The sequence below is a fragment of the Phalangium opilio genome, unplaced genomic scaffold (genome assembly GCF_054372755.1).
Source record: "Phalangium opilio isolate 3A_F unplaced genomic scaffold, DU_Popi_V2 ptg000031l_1, whole genome shotgun sequence".
Lineage (NCBI taxonomy): Eukaryota > Metazoa > Arthropoda > Arachnida > Opiliones > Phalangiidae > Phalangium > Phalangium opilio.
The window spans coordinates 1,707,602-1,724,903 of NW_028324158.1; the positions used below are offsets into that span (position 1 = coordinate 1,707,602).

The window sequence follows — 17,302 nt, forward strand, 5'->3', positions numbered from 1 at the left end:
TGTTAGATTCTAACTGGCTTGTGGCGCAATGGACAACGTGTCTGCCTAGGGAGCAGAAGATTCCAGATTCGAGTCCTGGGGAGCTCGGTGTTGATTTTTATGGGTCTTTTGTACGTCATAAAAGAAAATATCTTATAATAAACAATGTTTGGAAAAAATGTTTTGTAATACAAAGCACGGGCTTGTGGCGTAATGGATAACGCGTCTGCCTTCGAAGCAGAAGATTCCAGGTTCGAGTCCTGGCAAGCTCGCTATTTACATTTATAAGAGATTTCTAGCAAATATTAGAAGGCAAATAAATAATCTTGCAATTCTTCAATAGCATTTTGTCAGACTCTAACGGGTTTGTGGCGCAATGGATAACGCGTCTGCCTGCGGAGCAGAAGATTCCTGGTTCTAGTCCTGGCAAGCTCGTTATTTACATTTATAACAGATTTCTAACTGGCTTGTGGCGCAATGGACAACGTGTCTGCCTACGGAGCAGAAGATCACAGGTTGGAGTACTGGCAAGCTCGGTGTTGATTTTTATAGGTCTTTTATACGTCATAAAGGAAAATATCGTATAAATACAATGTTTGGAAAAAGTTTTTTTGTAAAACAAAGCACGGGCTTGTGGCGTAACGGATAACGCGTCTGCCTTCGAAGCAGAAGATTCCAAGTTCGAGTCCTGGCAAGCTCGGTGTTGATTTTTATAGGTCTTTTATACGTCATAAAAGAAAATATCTTATAAATACAATGTTTGGAAAAAATGTTTTGTAAGACAAAGCACGGGCTTGTGGCGTAATAGATAACGCGTCTGCCTTCGAAGCAGAAGATTCCAGGTTCGAGTCGTGGCAAGCTCGTTATTTACATTTATAACATATTTCTAGCAGGCAAATTAATAATATTGCAATGCTACAATATCATTTTGTAAGATTCTAACTGGCTTGTGGCAAAATGGACAACGCGTGTGCCTACGGGTCAGAAGATTCCAGGTTCGAGTCCTGGCAAGCTCGGTGTTGATTTTTATAGGTCTTTTATACGTCATAAAGGAAAATATCGTATAAATACAATGTTTAGAAAAAGTTTTTTTGTAAAACAAAGCACGGGCTTGTGGCGTAACGGATAATGCGTCTGGCTTCGAAGCAGAAGATTCCAGGTTCGAGTCCTGGCAAGCTCGGTGTTGATTTTTATAGATCTTTTATACGTCATAAAAGAAAATATTTTATAAATACAATGCTTGGAAAAAATGTTATGTAAAACAAAGCACGGGCTTGTGGCGTAATGGATAACGCGTCTGCCTTCGAAGCAGAAGATTCCAGGTTCGAGTCGTGGCAAGCTCGTTATTTACATTTATAACAGATTTCTAGCGTATTTTAGAAGGCAAATAAATAATATTGCAATTCTTCAATAAATTTTGTCAGACTCTAACGGGCTGGTGGCGCAATGGATAACGCGTCTGCCTCCGGAGCAGAAGATTTCAGGTTCGACTCCTGGCAAGCTCGTTATTTACATTTATAACAGATTTCTAGCAGGCAAATTTTTAATATTGCCACGCTTCAATATCATTTTGTTAGATTCTAATTGGCTTGTTGCCCAATGGACAACGTGTCTGCCTACGGAGCAGAAGATTCCAGGTTCGAGTCCTGGCAAGCTCGGTGTTGATTTTTATAGGTCTTTTACACGTCATAAAAGAAAATATCTTATAAATACAATGTTTGGAAAAAATGTTTTGTAATACGAAGCACGGGCTTGTGGCATAATGGATAACGCGTCTGCCTTCGAAGCAGAAGATTCCAGGTTCGAGTCCTGGCAAGCTCGTTATTTACATTTATAACAGATTTCTAGCAGGCAAATTATTAATATTGCAACGCTTCAATATCATTTTGTTAGGTTCTAACTGGCTTGTGGCGCAATGGACAACGTGTCTGCCTACGGAGCAGAAGATTCCACGTTCGAGTCCTGGCAAGCTCGGTGTTGATTTTCATAGGTTTTTTATACATCAAAAAAGAAAATATCGTATAAATACTATGTTTGGAAAAAATGTTTTGTAATACAAAGCACGGGCTTGTGTCGTAATGGATAACGCGTCTGCCTTCGAAGCAGAAGATTCCAGGTTCGAGTCCTGGCAAGCTCGTTATTTACATTTATAACAGATTTCTAGCAGGCAAATTATTAATATTGCAACGCTTCAATATCATTTTGTTAGATTCTAACTGGCTTGTGGCGCAATGGACAACGTGTCTGCCTACGGAGCAGAAGATTCCAGGTTGGAGTACTGGCAAGCTCGGTTTTGATTTTTGTAGGTCTTTCATACGTCATAAAGGAAAATATCGTATAAATACAATGTTTAGAAAAAGTTTTTTTGTAATACAAAGAACGGGCTTGTGGCGTAATGGATAACGCGTTTGCCTTCGAAGCAGAAGATTCCAGGTTCGATCCGTGGCAAGCTCGTTATTTACATTTATAACAGATTTCTAGCATACATTAGAAGGCAAATAAATAATATTGCAATTCTTCAATAGCATTTTGTCAGACTCTAACGGGCTTGTGGCGCAATGGATAACGCGTCTGCCTACGGAGCCGAAGATTCCTGGTTCGAGTCCTGGCAAGCTCGTTATTTACATTTATAACAGATTTCTAGCAGGCAAATTATTAACATTGCAACGCTTCAATATCATTTTGTTAGATTCTAACTGGCTTGTTGCGCAATGGACAACGTGTCTGCCTACGGAGCAGAAGATTCCAGGTTCGAGTCCTGGCAAGTTTGGTGTTGATTTTTACCTCTCCGAGTGACGTATGTCACGGAGAGGTTCTGTAACGATCGTGTGTGTCTGTTTGTTTGTTTGTTTGTGTGTTTGTCTGTTGTTATTACCTCTCCGAGTGACGTATGTCACGGAGAGGTTCTGTAACGATCGTGTGTGTCTGTTTGTTTGTTTGTTTGTGTGTTTGTCTGTTGTCACACCCACGTGACCGCGTTCGCAATTTCCAAATCGGAGCAAACGTTTTCGCCATTTCCGAACTGCATTCACAGTCACGGAAATAGCTACTCTACTTGAGTTCTCACACCACCATCTTCTGGTCTTTGTCCATTTCACAGGGACACCAAACTGTACATACTGGATTCTAATCACCATTATCTTCTGGTCCTCGTCCATTCCACTTGGACACCAGTCTGTACATACTAGCTTCTAATCACCACCATCTTTTGGTCTTCGTCCATCCCACATGGACACCGGTCTGTACATACTGACTTCTAATCACCACCATTTTCTGGTCTTCGTCCATTCCACTTGGACACCGGTCTGTACATACAGACTTCTAAATCCCACCATCTTCTGGTCTTTGTCCATTCCACTTGAACACCAGTCTGTACATACTGGCTTCTAATCACCACCATCTACTGGTCTTCCGTCTATTCCACATAGACACCAATCTGTCTCATTGGCTTCTAACTCCATCGTCATCGTTTGGTTTAAGACATTCGCGGCGATCAGCTAGGGTTACGAGAAACGTCTAGCCTCCCTAGGGTGGGTTGTCCACCAAAGGTTTTCGCAATTGCAGTTGTTCTTGCTCTTAACTGTAGTTCGACACCCTTATATACTACCTATTTGAGTAAGGCAAAGCAACCGGCGTATGCTTCATTTCAAACGCCAATATTAGTCAAGTATTTCAAGAATGTTTAATTGTTCTTTATCAAAACGATGTAACGCTCAATAAGGCGAACAACTAACGAAGAAAATATTTAATATTAATTATATTTATTTTAATATTTAAGATAATCTTGATTTTCATCTCAAAATTAATACGGAAAGAGTTAAAAAGCAGTCTATATTTTTGTCTGTGTGTGTCCGTCCATTGTTACACTAGTGCGTCGCGTTAGCAGTTAGCCTTGTGTTGATGTGTTAAGAAATCATACAGAACCTTAATATTCCCTTTTTTCATAATATAAAGTGAATGTGTGGAAGTATTTTTCGTAATTATGATGCATTTAGTACTTTTGTAGCTTTAAAGCTCTGTTTCATTTTGATATTCCAAAGATTGCTTTTAATATTGTTATATGAAATGGCTGTTTATATTTTACTTAAGCTATACTACATCTGTATATAGAATAATCCTTGGTCTAGTGATTTCATGAAGAAAACTAAGACCAAGACTCGGGCGGGTATATCAAGTATTGTCCGCAATAGGCTTAGTGAAACAAAGAGTAATTTATTGAGACCTGAGGTGAAGTAAACTTTGGGCTCTGATTTTCGTGTCTGAAATGAAGACACATCAGCGGTTCAGAGTGATCCGAAAGTTAAATACACTCTTAAATAATCAGGTTAAGATTTTATAATACATGAAAAGTTCATGGTGGCAATTAGAGTAGTAAAAGGGCTAATGGTAAACGGGTAGTAATTACGGACCTCTCCGAGTGACTAATGTCACGGAGAAGTGCTGGTACGATCGTGTTTGTGTGTCTGTGTGTGTGTCTGTTGTTACACCCACGTGACCGCGTTCGCAGTTTCCAAATCGTAGCAAACGTGTTCGCCATTTCCAAACTGCATTCACAGTCACGGAAATAGCTCCTCTACTTGAGTTCTCACTTCACCATCTTCTGGTCTTTGTCCATCCCACACGGACAACAGTCTGTACATACTGGCTTCTAATCACCACCATCTTCTGGTCTTTGTCCATCCCACTTGGACACCAGTCTGTACATACTGGCTTCTAATCACCACCATCTTCTGGTCTTTGACCATCCCACTTGGACACCAGTCTGTACATCCTGGCTTCTAATCACCACCATCTACTGGTCTTCCGTCTATTCCACATAGACACCAATCGGCCTCATTGGCTTCTAACTCCATCGTCATCGTGGAGTTTAAGACATTCGCGGCGACCGGCTAGGGTTACGAGAAATGTCTAGCCTCCCTAGGGTGGGTTGTCCACCAAAGGTTTTCGCATTTGCGGTTGTTCTTGCATATAACTGTAGTTCGACACCCTTATATTCTACCTAATTGGGAAAGGCGAAACAAAGGGTGCATGCTGCACTTAAAATGTCTATATTAGCAAAGTTTCAAATGATAATAGAATAACGTTTCTATAAACGATTTAACTAGAATAGCTTTACATAATTGACGATTAAAATTATAAATATCAATAATATTTATTAAATTATTTAAGAAAAACCTGTGATAACTAAAACCGAAGAGGGTAGAAAGAGGGGGAGTAGAAAGCTTGGCTGGAGTGTTCTCGCTTTGAAAGTTTACCTCTAAGCTTCCGGTGTGCGCGCGCATCTTTCTCTGCCCTCTTATTGGTTGAAATACGGTGAACCGGATATTAGGAGGAAAATATAACAAATAAATAAAAAAGAAAAGCGAGAACACCCAAAATGCCTTGCCAAAGCCGCTAGCTTCTACTCCCCCTCTTTCTACCCTCTTTGCTAAAACCATATAGTCAAAGTTTATATAGGACGAGTAATGAAGATTGCGTATAAAGTCGATACACTGTACACATTTCATAGTTAATACAGAGCGAGTATTTATGAATTTAGCCCACTGTATTACTAATCATGGAAACTCTAGAAAGTTAAAATAGGTCGAGTATTGATGTTAATAGAGACGGAGTAGAGGAGTTGAATTAGGATAAATAACAAATGCAGTTTGTTGTGTCACTGTCTCAGTTAGAGAGGTAACGGTTGGTAAGTGCGAAACTATCGTAAGTGTGGCAGGTTGTGTTTCCCTGTTTTGGGCACATTCGCGTTGTTGGTACACAATTAGAAAGATGTTTTCAATCCGCGGCCGTCTTTGAAACTTCCACACCTCTGTTCATACTCCTTGGGTGTTTTAAATTTCTTTTCTTAAAGAATTAAGAAGTTGAAACTATATATTTTATAAGCGGCGTTTTAAATATTTTTTACCCTCCCGAAACACCACAATGATAAGGAAACATTTTTTTAAAACATAATCAGATGAATTTGAGTTATAAAGGACTAAAATCCTGTGCATACCTAGGAGTAATGGAGTGAATTTTTACCAATGTCCAGAGATGATAAACATAAGCGGGATTGTTTCATATTTGAATAAAAATACTGTTTCCACTAATGGGTTTATACTCCTTGTTTGTGTACGAGTAGTGTAGCTGTAGTGTAATCATGATTAAAGCTTAAATTAAACTGACATTTTTTAATCCTCTTGATTTATTATTAATAAGAATATTAAACATTTATTCTTTTGTTAAAAAATATTTTATGAGCTTTGATTCTAAGATTGCTTTAAAAAAATCCAAACTGTTGGGCAGGGTTAAAATAAACATTTTTAAGCAAATTTTAGAGAAATAAAAATAAATATTTATGTTTTGAATAAGACTAAAGCTTCCACTATTGTGTATACACTACTCGTTTCTTTGACCTAAAACCACCTAGCTTTAGATAACAGTCCGAAAAAATCAAAAATTATAATTTTCAAATCTAATGAGATAACGCCCACCTAGTTGAAAATTGACCTTTTTACTCCGCGGGAGCCATTCTTAATGAGAATTTCTATGCTAGTAGGTTGTCAATAAAACTACCGGTATATTATTGTTGTTGAAAGTTGGAGATTAAGTGAAATTAAGTGGTTGTAAAGAGCCAGCGGGTTTTTGCCGCTTCTTTTTGTGAGTATTTGAATTTTTGTATGTAAAATGGAGGAAGATAATGTTGAGAGTAAGGAGGAAATGCGAAAGCGTAAAGCTAGGGAAAGGATGAGGGCAAAAAGGTCGGATCCAGAGTTTAAACAGAGAGAAAATTAAAGGAGACGAGTTTTAGCTGCTCAGAAAAAAGCTAAGGGTGAAGGGAGCGGTGCTAGAACGTCCAGTCCTAATATGTTTGATAGTTCTATGGCGTCGCCAGTCGGCCACGGTAGTTCTGGTTCAGATCGCTCTTTTGTAAACTCAGAGCTGGTTACTGACGATGAACCTATGAATTTAGTTAGTAATAAAGCAAATAGTTCGACAATGGTAGCGAACGATGAACAATTACCTTGTACGTCTCATGGTAATGTGTATCCGTTAGAGAGAATGAGAATTTTGAGACAGAATGAAGAGTATAGAATGAAAGAGGCGCGATCAATGGCCAAAAAGCGGGAGAATGAGTCATATCGTGAAAGGGAAAATCAGGTTGGCATACTTACCAAGAGAGTTAAAAGGTTTGATGAGTGGTATAGAGCAAGCGAAAGAGTTAAGAACCAGTTAAGTATGGCTAATAAACGGCAAGATTTAGAGTACGTTGAAACTGAACGTGTTAAAAGTCAGTTGGCTATGGCTAGTAAACGACAAAATTTAGAGTACGTTGAAACTGAACGTGTTAGAAATCAGTTGGCTATGGATAATAAACGCCAAGATTTAGAGTACGTTGAAACTGAACGTGTTAAAAGTCAGTTGGCTATGGCTAGTAAACGTCAAGATTTAGAGTACGTTGAAACTGAACGTGTTAGAAATCAGTTGGCTATGGCTAGTAAACGCGAAGATTTAGAGTACGTTGAAACTGAACGTGTTAGAAATCAGTTGGCTATGGCTAATAAACGCCAAGATTTAGAGTACGTTGAAACTGAACGTGTTAAAAGTCAGTTGGCTATGGCTAATAAACGCCAAGATTTAGAGTACGTTGAAACTGAACGTGTTAAAAGTCAGTTGGCTATGGCTAGTAAACGTCAAGATTTAGAGTACGTTGAAACTGAACGTGTTAAAAGTCAGTTGGCTATGGCTAGTAAACGACAAAATTTAGAGTACGTTGAAACTGAACGTGTTAGAAATCAGTTGGCTATGGATAATAAACGCCAAGATTTAGAGTACGTTGAAACTGAACGTGTTAAAAGTCAGTTGGCTATGGCTAGTAAACGTCAAGATTTAGAGTACGTTGAAACTGAACGTGTTAGAAATCAGTTGGCTATGGCTAGTAAACGCGAAGATTTAGAGTACGTTGAAACGGAACGTGTTAGAAATCAGTTGGCTATGGCTAATAAACGCCAAGATTTAGAGTACGTTGAAACTGAACGTGTTAAAAGTCAGTTGGCTATGGCTAATAAACGCCAAGATTTAGAGTACGTTGAAACTGAACGTGTTAAAAGTCAGTTGGCTATGGCTAGTAAACGTCAAGATTTAGAGTACGTTGAAACTGAACGTGTTAAAAGTCAGTTGGCTATGGCTAGTAAACGTCAAGATTTAGAGTACGTTGAAACTGAACGTGTTAAAAGTCAGTTGGCTATGGCTAGTAAACGTCAAGATTTGGAGTACGTTGAAACTGAGCGTGTTAAAAATCAGTTGAGTAAGGCTGTCAGGCGTGAAAATGTAAATGTTAGAAACCCAGAGCGTTCTAGAAATAGATTGTCTATGGCTGAAAGGAGGACAAATCCTTTGTTTATAGAGTAGACTTATTTTGAAAGTATTAAAGAAGGTCCAACGTGGCCATGTGAAGGGTGCTCAGGTCTTTTTTTTAAAGCATCGGGTAGCTTTGTTAAGTCTACAGTGCTTTTGGCTGTTCCTGGGATTCACGGTCGTGAATTAGGTGACAAAGTATTTTTATGTAGTACTTGTAATAAAGCTGTGAAAAAGAACGAAATCCCCAAGTTTTCTAGAGAAAATGGATTTGAATTCCCTGAAATTCCAGCAGAACTAGTTAATTTGTCTAATTTGGAGGAAAGAATGATTTCACCAAGAATATCTTTTATGCAAATAAGAAGGTTAAATTGTGATCAACAAAGGGGGATTAAGGGAAACGTGGTCAACGTTCCTATAAATGTAGAGTCTACAGTGTCAGTGTTACCACGGTTACCTCGTGAAACAGATACTATTCAAATTGAGTTTATGAGGAGAATGCAATATAATACACCCTATTTGTATGAAACTGTTAGGCCGAAAAAAATGCACGAAGCTCTTAAGGTTTTGGTGAAAACACCGTTACATATTAAGCATGGGATAACCGTTAGGAGCGATATATTAGATCCAATTCCAGAAGAACTTGAATTTATTGTTGACGAAAATGACCGTCAGTTAAACCATGGTGATACATTAAGTGAAAACCCACAAGGGTCAATGTATGTAGAGAATGAGAATGATAGCGATGAAACTTGGAATGAATCTAACGAAGTTAACTCATTCCCAGTTGGGAATCAAGACACGTTGTTAGTGTCATTGTCTGATTTCCTACCCACTAATACCATGCATGTTAAGTTTGCTCCTGGTGAAGGTCAAACGCCAATGTCTTTACTCTATGACGAGGACGCGGAGGAATTGTCATTCCCCGGTATTTATGTGGGTCAGAAGAGAGACCTTAAGGTTAAAGGTAGTTTTGGGGACATTGCTAAGTGGGAGCTTCGTAATACTGATAGGCGTTGTGCTAAAAATCCGTCTAAATTGTTTTACACTTTTGTTAAGTTGGAAACTGTGAAAGTTAGAGATTCCATACAAGTTTGTATGAGAAAAACCAAGAGAAAAGATGGCTCAAACTTCACTGCTGGGTTTGCACTCGATTCAATTGTTAAGCAGGATGATGGTTTTAGAGTATTAGAAAATTTGCAGTCCTCGCCTTCATATTGGCAGCATAGGCAGAAAGAGTTAATGGCTATGATTAGGCAGCTTGGTACGGCTACCTTTTTTATAACGTTTTCAGCTGCGGAAGGCAAATGGCCTGAGCTTTTGAACATATTGAGGGTGACTTCGGGTCAGGATCGCTTAGCGAATGATGATATTGGCAATTTAAGTTTTTCGGAAAAGGCAAAGTTGATTCAGGATGATCCTGTTACTTGTGCTAGATATTTTGACCACCGTTTTCGGGCTCTTCTTAAAGCTCTGCAAAAGCTAGGCCCTCTTGGTGTTATTGAAGATTATTACTTCAGGGTTGAAATACAGCAAAGAGGCTCTCCTCATCAACATGGGTTGATATGGATTAAAGATGCGCCTAAGCTTAAAGATGACTTGTCAAATGTTAAAGAGGTAGAGGAATATATTGATAAAGTTATTTCTTGCGCTGGTAAATTGAACGATGATAATGGGGATTTGTTAACGTCATTGCAAGCATGGGATAACCGTTAGGAGCGATATATTAGATCCAATTCCAGAAGAACTTGAATTTATTGTTGACGAAAATGACCGTCAGTTGAGTTTAAGAGAACCCGGTACTCTTGACGAAGAACTTAAGTGTAAGAACAATTCCAAGAAATTGCATGAGCTTTTGCAATCGAAAGAAAAAGAATTGTGGGTGATAGTTTTGAGGAGTTGTTGGAAAAGTTGCGTATAACCGAAGATGATTATATTAAAGCCATTACGTATGATCTCAAAAGGAAAGTGGTTTTATTGAAAAGACACCCTAAAGATACTAGGGTTAATCCGTACAACCCGTGCACTTTGCGCCTCTGGCAAGCGAATATGGACATTCAGTTTGTTCTTGATCCTTACGCTCTGGTTATGTATATCGTGTCTTATATAGGGAAATCTCAGCGTGGTATGTCAATGCTTCTGCGTGAAGCTGCTAAACGAGCGCAGTCAGATAAATATACGGTGAAGCAAAAGTTGAAGGTGATTGCTAATCAGTTTTTGAACGCGCACGAGGTAAGCGCGCAGGAAGCCGCTTATAGCGCTTTACAAATTCCCGTCTCCAGGTGTAGTCGGGCTTGCATTTATGTTAATACAAATGTGCCAGAGAATCGTGTTCATATTCTCAAAAGCAAAGTTGAGCTTGAACAATTGTCCAAAGATAGTTTGGATGTTTTCGCTTCTGGAATGTTAGACCATTATGTTCAAAGGCCAGATGATTTAGAGGCAGTAACGTTAGCTCAATTTGCGGCTTGGTATGAAATTTCCAGAAGTCGTAGAGTTTCGAAAACTCAAAGTCATATTGATGACGGTGAGAGCGATGAAGTTCAATGTGGTAAAGGGTTAAAACTGAAAAATGATTCAGGGTTCATTAGAAAACGTGGTCATTCTCAAATTATACGGTATCGTAGATTCAATTTAGTGAAAGATCCCGAGCAGTTTTATCGTGAACAAATCATGTTATTCTCGCCGTGGCGTGATGAGAGTAGAGATATTTTGACAAAGGATGTAAAATCTGAGTATGAGCTTAGACTTGAGATTATAACGGAATCTAGAAAAGAATTTCATAATGAAATTGACGAAGTAGCTATTGAACAGGCTGTGAGAGATTTCGAAAGTGAAGCTATTGAAGCTGATCTTACTAATATCCAACCTGAATTGGAACATCAAAATGAAATAGATAGGTCTTTAATTGTTGAAGATTCTGAATTTCTAGTTAATACAGTGGAAGAGGCAATAGGAAATATTAACAGAGATATTCTTGATGGTAATGCGGAAAAAACTGTTGCTCCATCAGTCACGTTAGTTAATGATTCAGAATACAATGCCCTTGTTAGAAAGCTGAATTTGAAACAAAAAGAAATATTTTATGAAGTTCTGCACCATATAAAGTGCAAAGAAACGCCTTAAAGGCTATTTGTTACAGGAGGCGCTGGTGTTGGAAAAAGCGTTTTGATAAGTGCTATATTTGAATCTGTTACTAGATTTTACAATAAGCAACCAGGGTCTAATCCCTCGGAGGTGAAAGTTCTGCGATGCGCACCTACGGGCAAGGCTGCCTTTAATATAGGTGGGGCGACTTTGCATAGTACCTTTTGTGTACCCGTTAGTCAATTTACCGGAAACATTTCCAGATTAGAAAGTGAAACTCTTCACAATTGTAGATTGATATATGGTCAAGTGAAGTTATTAATTATTGACGAGATATCAATGGTTGGTGCGAAGGTTTTTAACCGAGTTAACTCGAGAATGCAAGAGATAATGGGTTGCCCAGATTATTTTGGTGGTGTCTCTGTACTTTTAGTTGGAGATTTTAACCAACTTAGACCCGTCCGGGATCATTTTGCTTTTCAAAGTCAAAGTGATAGTGACAATCCATATGCGTCTTTAATTGGTAACCCAATATGGGAGGAATTCCAATTTAGTGAGCTTGAAGAAATTATGAGGCAAAAAGATGATAAGAGGTTTGCGGAAGCTTTGAATAGAATGTCTGTGGGAACTATGAATCAGGATGATATAGACTTATTCGTAAGTTTAGAAGTAACCAGAGAGCGTGTACCGCCAAAAGAAGCGATACATCTTTTCCCTACTAACGTTGAAGTCAACCAATTTAACCAAGAGACTCTATTAAAAATGAGAACGGAAAAGTGTACTTCATTTTCAGTAGATGTTGTAAATGGTGATCTTAGTAGTGAAATTAAAAGTAACATTCTTTCCCAAGTTCAAACGCTAGCAACGTCTGATACGTATGGTCTTCCTAAAGAACTAACACTCGCTTGTGGTGCGAGATGTATGATGACTAACAATGTAGATACGTCTGATGGACTTACGAATGGTGCGACAGGTTGGTTAAGAAAGATAGAGTACGGTACTAATAGGCTCGGGGGTCAAATTCCGTTCAGGGTTTGGATTGAGTTTGCTGATGCTAATGTTGGGAAGTTGTTGAGACAAAAGTGTCTTGGATTGTACGAGCTGAATAACTATAACAGGACTTGGACTCCTGTCGAGAAGGTTGTTAAGGCATTTAGTAGAAAATGGAGGCAAAATAATGTTTCAGTCTCTAGAAGACAGTTTCCATTGGTCATTTCCGAGGCTATTACGATACACAAGAGTCAAGGCGATACGTACTCATCCGTAGTAGTGCATTGTAATCCTAGAAAGAAATTAGAAAGAACTCACTTATATGTTGCTTGTAGTAGGGCAAGAAACGCCTCCGGTTTGTATATTGAGGGTAAATTTCAAGTTCCAAATGCTCCTAAAAACAATCAAGTAGAATTGGAACTTCAAAGATTGCGAGATACGAAGAGTCTTGTATTACCGTTCTTGAACGAACAAGTTTACATTTATGATCATAATGTGCAGTCCTTAAACGCACATTTGGATGATATTTTAGCAGACAGTACCGTAATAAGAAATGCCCACTTATTATGCTTTGTTGAAACGTGGAAGAAGGAAACCGATGAGTTTCGTGGAGGAAGTGGGCGGTATTTATCAGCCAAGAACGGCACGTAGAATTGCTTTTGGTTCTTCCATTTATTTAAAAGATACACCCGAAAATCTAGTTAACGATTTGGAAAATAGGGTTTTGCGAAGCGATAGACCTTTCAGAAATTCGCATGTGGAACGCTGTTGGTTAGATGTTTCCATTGAAAATGAACCGATGAGTGTTGTGTTGTTATACAAATCGCCCGGAGCGAGTTTGAGATTAGTTTTTGAGGATTTTAATCCGTTATTCGATATTAGATATGATGCCTCTGTTCCAACAGTTGTTGTGGGAGATTTCAATATAAACTTTTTAAAAAGTAAAACGGCACTGAAGATGTTCTTTGATTCCTTTGACATAACTCTTCTCCCTGGTCTTGAAGAGAAAGTTTCAACTGACTATCATTGCCAGTTAGATTTAGCGTTCGGAAACAAACTTTTTCGAGACAGATTCGAAGCTTCCTACAGGGAATGTTATTATTCGTACCACAAAGGTCTATGTATTACCAGGAAAAATATATTTTAAAGTTTAACTATTAGACCTCTATTTGAATTTATATTGTAATATTCCAGTCTGGAATAAAAAAATCTGTGTAAATTCAAATGGCGATGTTCTTGAATAGAATAAAGAAATGTGTGCAAATTCACAGTACATTATTCATGTGTGAAATAATGAAACGTGCGCAAATTCCCAGTACATTATTCATGTGTGAAATAGAGAAATGTGTGCAAATTTCCAGTACATTATTCCTGTGTGGAATAAAGAAATGTGTGCAAATTCAAATTGCAATATTCCTGTGTGGAATAAAGAAATGTGTGTGAATTCAAATTGCAATATTCCTGTTTGGAATAAAGAATACTGTGCGAATTCAAATTGCAATATTCCTGTTTGGAATAAAGAATACTGTGTGAATTCAAATTGCAATATTCCTGATTGGAATAAAGAATACTGTGTGAATTCAAATTGCAATATTCCTGTGTGGAATAAAGATTTCTGTGTGAATTCAAATTGCAATATTCCTGTGGAATAAAGAATTCTGTGTGAATTCAAATTGCAATATTCCTGTGTGGAATAAAGAATTCTGTGTGAATTCAAATTGCAATATTCCTGTGTGGAATAAAGAATTCTGTGTGAATTCAAATTGCAATATTCCTGTGTGGAATAAAGAATTCTGTGTGAATTCAAATTGCAATATTCCTGTGTGGAATAAAGAATTCTGTGTGAATTCAAATTGCAATATTCCTGTGTGGAATAAAGAATTCTGTGTGAATTCAAATTGCAATATTCCTGTGTGGAATAAAGAATTCTGTGTGAATTCAAATTGCAATATTCCTGTGTGGAATAAAGAATTCTGTGTGAATTCAAATTGCAATATTCCTGTGTGGAATAAAGAATTCTGTGTGAATTCAAATTGCAATATTCCTGTGTGGAATAACAAAATCTTCTTGGGGGGGGGGCTTTGGGGCTGTTCACAAATTACTTAACATGAAGTAGAGGTTGTTTGAATCAATGTTGCTAATTGTTACCATGGGAGGTGGGAAGGGTATGGTAAATTTATGTAACAAATTATAATTTGACACAAAAACCTAATAGCACATTTAAAGAGAGTTAAAAATTATAGTGGAAGGCATTCCCATTGAGGATTACTAGTACAATTTCCAGTATGTTCTTTTGATTAAGAGGCAAAATAGACGAGAAAGCTTTACTATCAAAATGTTAGTATATATGCTAGCATACAAGAGGTCCAAACTGTTTGTTACATAATTAAGGGAGAGTTCTCGATTGTTACTTTTTTTCAGATTGCAATATTCATGTGTGGAATAAATGAATCTTATTGGGGCTGTTCACAAATTACGTTACAAGAACAGGGTTTTATCAAAAGTGTATAGATATATGCAAAAAGTTCACTTCATTAACAATTCCCTGCCTTTGACTGTAGACGACAAGTAAACTGAGAAGCAAATTACAATCTGCTTAACCGATTACATGGTTTAACCAATCGGGGAAGAGCCTCTTGATGTCATAGGTTTTTAGAAAGTAGTACATGATGCTGGCGATCCTAACGTTCATTTTTGGTACTAAAGCTAGCATCTGCTACTTTATGAGCCCGTTCATGGCTTGTTTCCTGTGACACGGTCAGGAAGGTAATCATATGCAGAGGGGGTCGACACTATTCTGAGATAATGGAGGACTTCTCATATTACATGGCACGAGCAAGTTTCAACGAAGTGTACTTTTTGTTTTTATATCTAAGTACTTTGGGTTTAATCAATGAACGCATTTCCATTGAGTATTACCAGTACTATGTACAGCATATTTAGAGGTAAATAGACGAGAAAGCTTTATAGTATCAAAGTTCTAGTATACAAGAGGTCAATTATGTTCGTTACGTAATTAAGGGGGAGAACTCTCCCGATTGTCACTTTTTGATTCGGGGGGGGGGGGGGGGGTTAGTGGTAATGTAATTTTGCTATTAAAACGTTTTCAGGTCTTTATTGGTTTCCTGGCGATACCTACTTTGAGTCTTGTATCAATTAACGTTATTGTTGTCTATCAAGTTCTGTTGTCTAGATGTATGTATATGTCAAGATTTTGTAATAATTGAGAATTTCTGATCGAGTGTTAAAGGATTAAAATTGGACAAATTGCGTTTAATTGTCATATTTCTTACTGCTTTAGTCAATGTGTTTACAATGTTGAACCACTCGACTCGTGGGAGAGTTTGAATGACGCAAGTAACATAGTTTTTTGTTATTCACATATATTCAAGAAGCTCGTTTGCGAAAACTGAAATGCAAACCTGCTCCAAAAAAGACGTTCGCTGCCATTTCCCAAACGATCCCGTTTAGTAAGTCTTGGTGGATAACTGAGCTTCGGGCAAAGTCACTGGATATGTGGAACAAAGTAACGTTCGCTGACATTTCCCAAACGATCCCGTTTAGTAAGTCTTGGTGCAAAACTGAGCTTCGGGCAAAGTCACTGGATGTGTAGAGCAAAGTAACGTTAACTTCCATTTCCCAAACGATCTCGTTTAGTAAGTCTTGGTGCAAAACTGAGCTTCGGGCAAAGTCACTGGATGTGTGGCATGAAGTGACGTTCGCTGCCATTTCCCAAACGATCCCGTTTAGTAAGTCTTGGTGCAAAACTGAGCTTCGGGCAAAGTCACTGGATGTGTAGAGCAAAGTAACGTTGACTTCCATTTCCCAAACGATTTGCTTTCTTGAAGGGAACTTATCAGATTTTCGAACATATAATTATCAAATAGAAGCGACATTGGTGTAATTGTAAAATCTGCTAGGCATTTTGTCTTCATGAATGTGTGTCAATTCTGGAATATTTCCATGATACATCGACTATTGCAGTAAATTACTTGTGACTCCCTTATACGATATGATAGTGTCTTTAATTCGTTAATGCAGGGTCAGAAATTCGTAATTATTTCAAGCCCACACTAGAGAACAGAACTTATCAGACAGCAACAATTATAAGGACTTTATTATTGGTTTCTTTAAAATATGCGTTTTAGTTACGTAATTACAACTTATTTAATTTTCGATGTTGGAAATTTGCCTTAGTTATTTAATTATCAATGTTGGAAATTTGTCTTAGTTATTTAATTATCAATGTGGGAAATTTGTCTTAGTTATTTAATTATCAATGTTGGAAATTTGTCTTAGTTATTTAATTATCAATGTTGGAAATTTGTCTTAGTTATTTAATTATCAATGTTGGAAATTTGTCTTAGTTATTTAATTATCAATGTTGGAAATTTGTCTTAGTTATTTAATTATCAATGTTGGAAATTTGTCTTAGTTATTTAATTATCAATGTTGGAAATTTGTCTTAGTTATTTAATTATCAATGTTGGAAATTTGTCTTAGTTATTTAATTATCAATGTTGGAAATTTGTCTTAGTTATTTAATTATCAATGTTGGAAATTTGTCTTAGTTATTTAGTTATCAATGTTGGGAATTTGTCTTAGTTATTTAATTATTGATGCTAAAAAATATATGACTTTGTTACTTAATTATGTATGTTGAGAATTTATGACTCTGTTACTTAATTATGTATGTTGAGATTGTATGACTTTGTTACTTAATTACTGATGTTGAGAATTTATGACTCTGTTACTTAATTTTTGATGTTGAGAATTTATGACTCTGTTACTTAATTATTGATGTTGAGTATTGATGACTCTGTTACTTAATTATGTATGTTGAGAATTAATGACTCTGTTACTTAATTATGTATGTTGAGAATTTATGACTTTGTTACTTAATTACTGA

General features: G+C 37.3%; 5 non-coding genes across 5 annotated transcripts; all 5 read left to right on the plus strand.

Annotated features, from left to right (window-relative positions):
• Positions 1–178: 178 nt before the first annotated feature.
• Positions 179–251, plus strand: TRNAR-UCG (transfer RNA arginine (anticodon UCG)). The gene has a single exon. It is a non-coding gene; the product is annotated as a tRNA-Arg (tRNA).
• A 355-nt stretch (positions 252–606) lies between these two features.
• Positions 607–679, plus strand: TRNAR-UCG (transfer RNA arginine (anticodon UCG)). The gene has a single exon. It is a non-coding gene; the product is annotated as a tRNA-Arg (tRNA).
• Positions 680–1,249: 570 nt separating this feature from the next.
• Positions 1,250–1,322, plus strand: TRNAR-UCG (transfer RNA arginine (anticodon UCG)). The gene has a single exon. It is a non-coding gene; the product is annotated as a tRNA-Arg (tRNA).
• Positions 1,323–1,727: 405 nt separating this feature from the next.
• TRNAR-UCG (transfer RNA arginine (anticodon UCG)) lies at positions 1,728–1,800 on the plus strand. Its single transcript has one exon. It is a non-coding gene; the product is annotated as a tRNA-Arg (tRNA).
• A 243-nt stretch (positions 1,801–2,043) lies between these two features.
• On the plus strand, positions 2,044–2,116 carry TRNAR-UCG (transfer RNA arginine (anticodon UCG)). The gene has a single exon. It is a non-coding gene; the product is annotated as a tRNA-Arg (tRNA).
• The last annotated feature ends 15,186 nt before the right edge of the window (positions 2,117–17,302 follow it).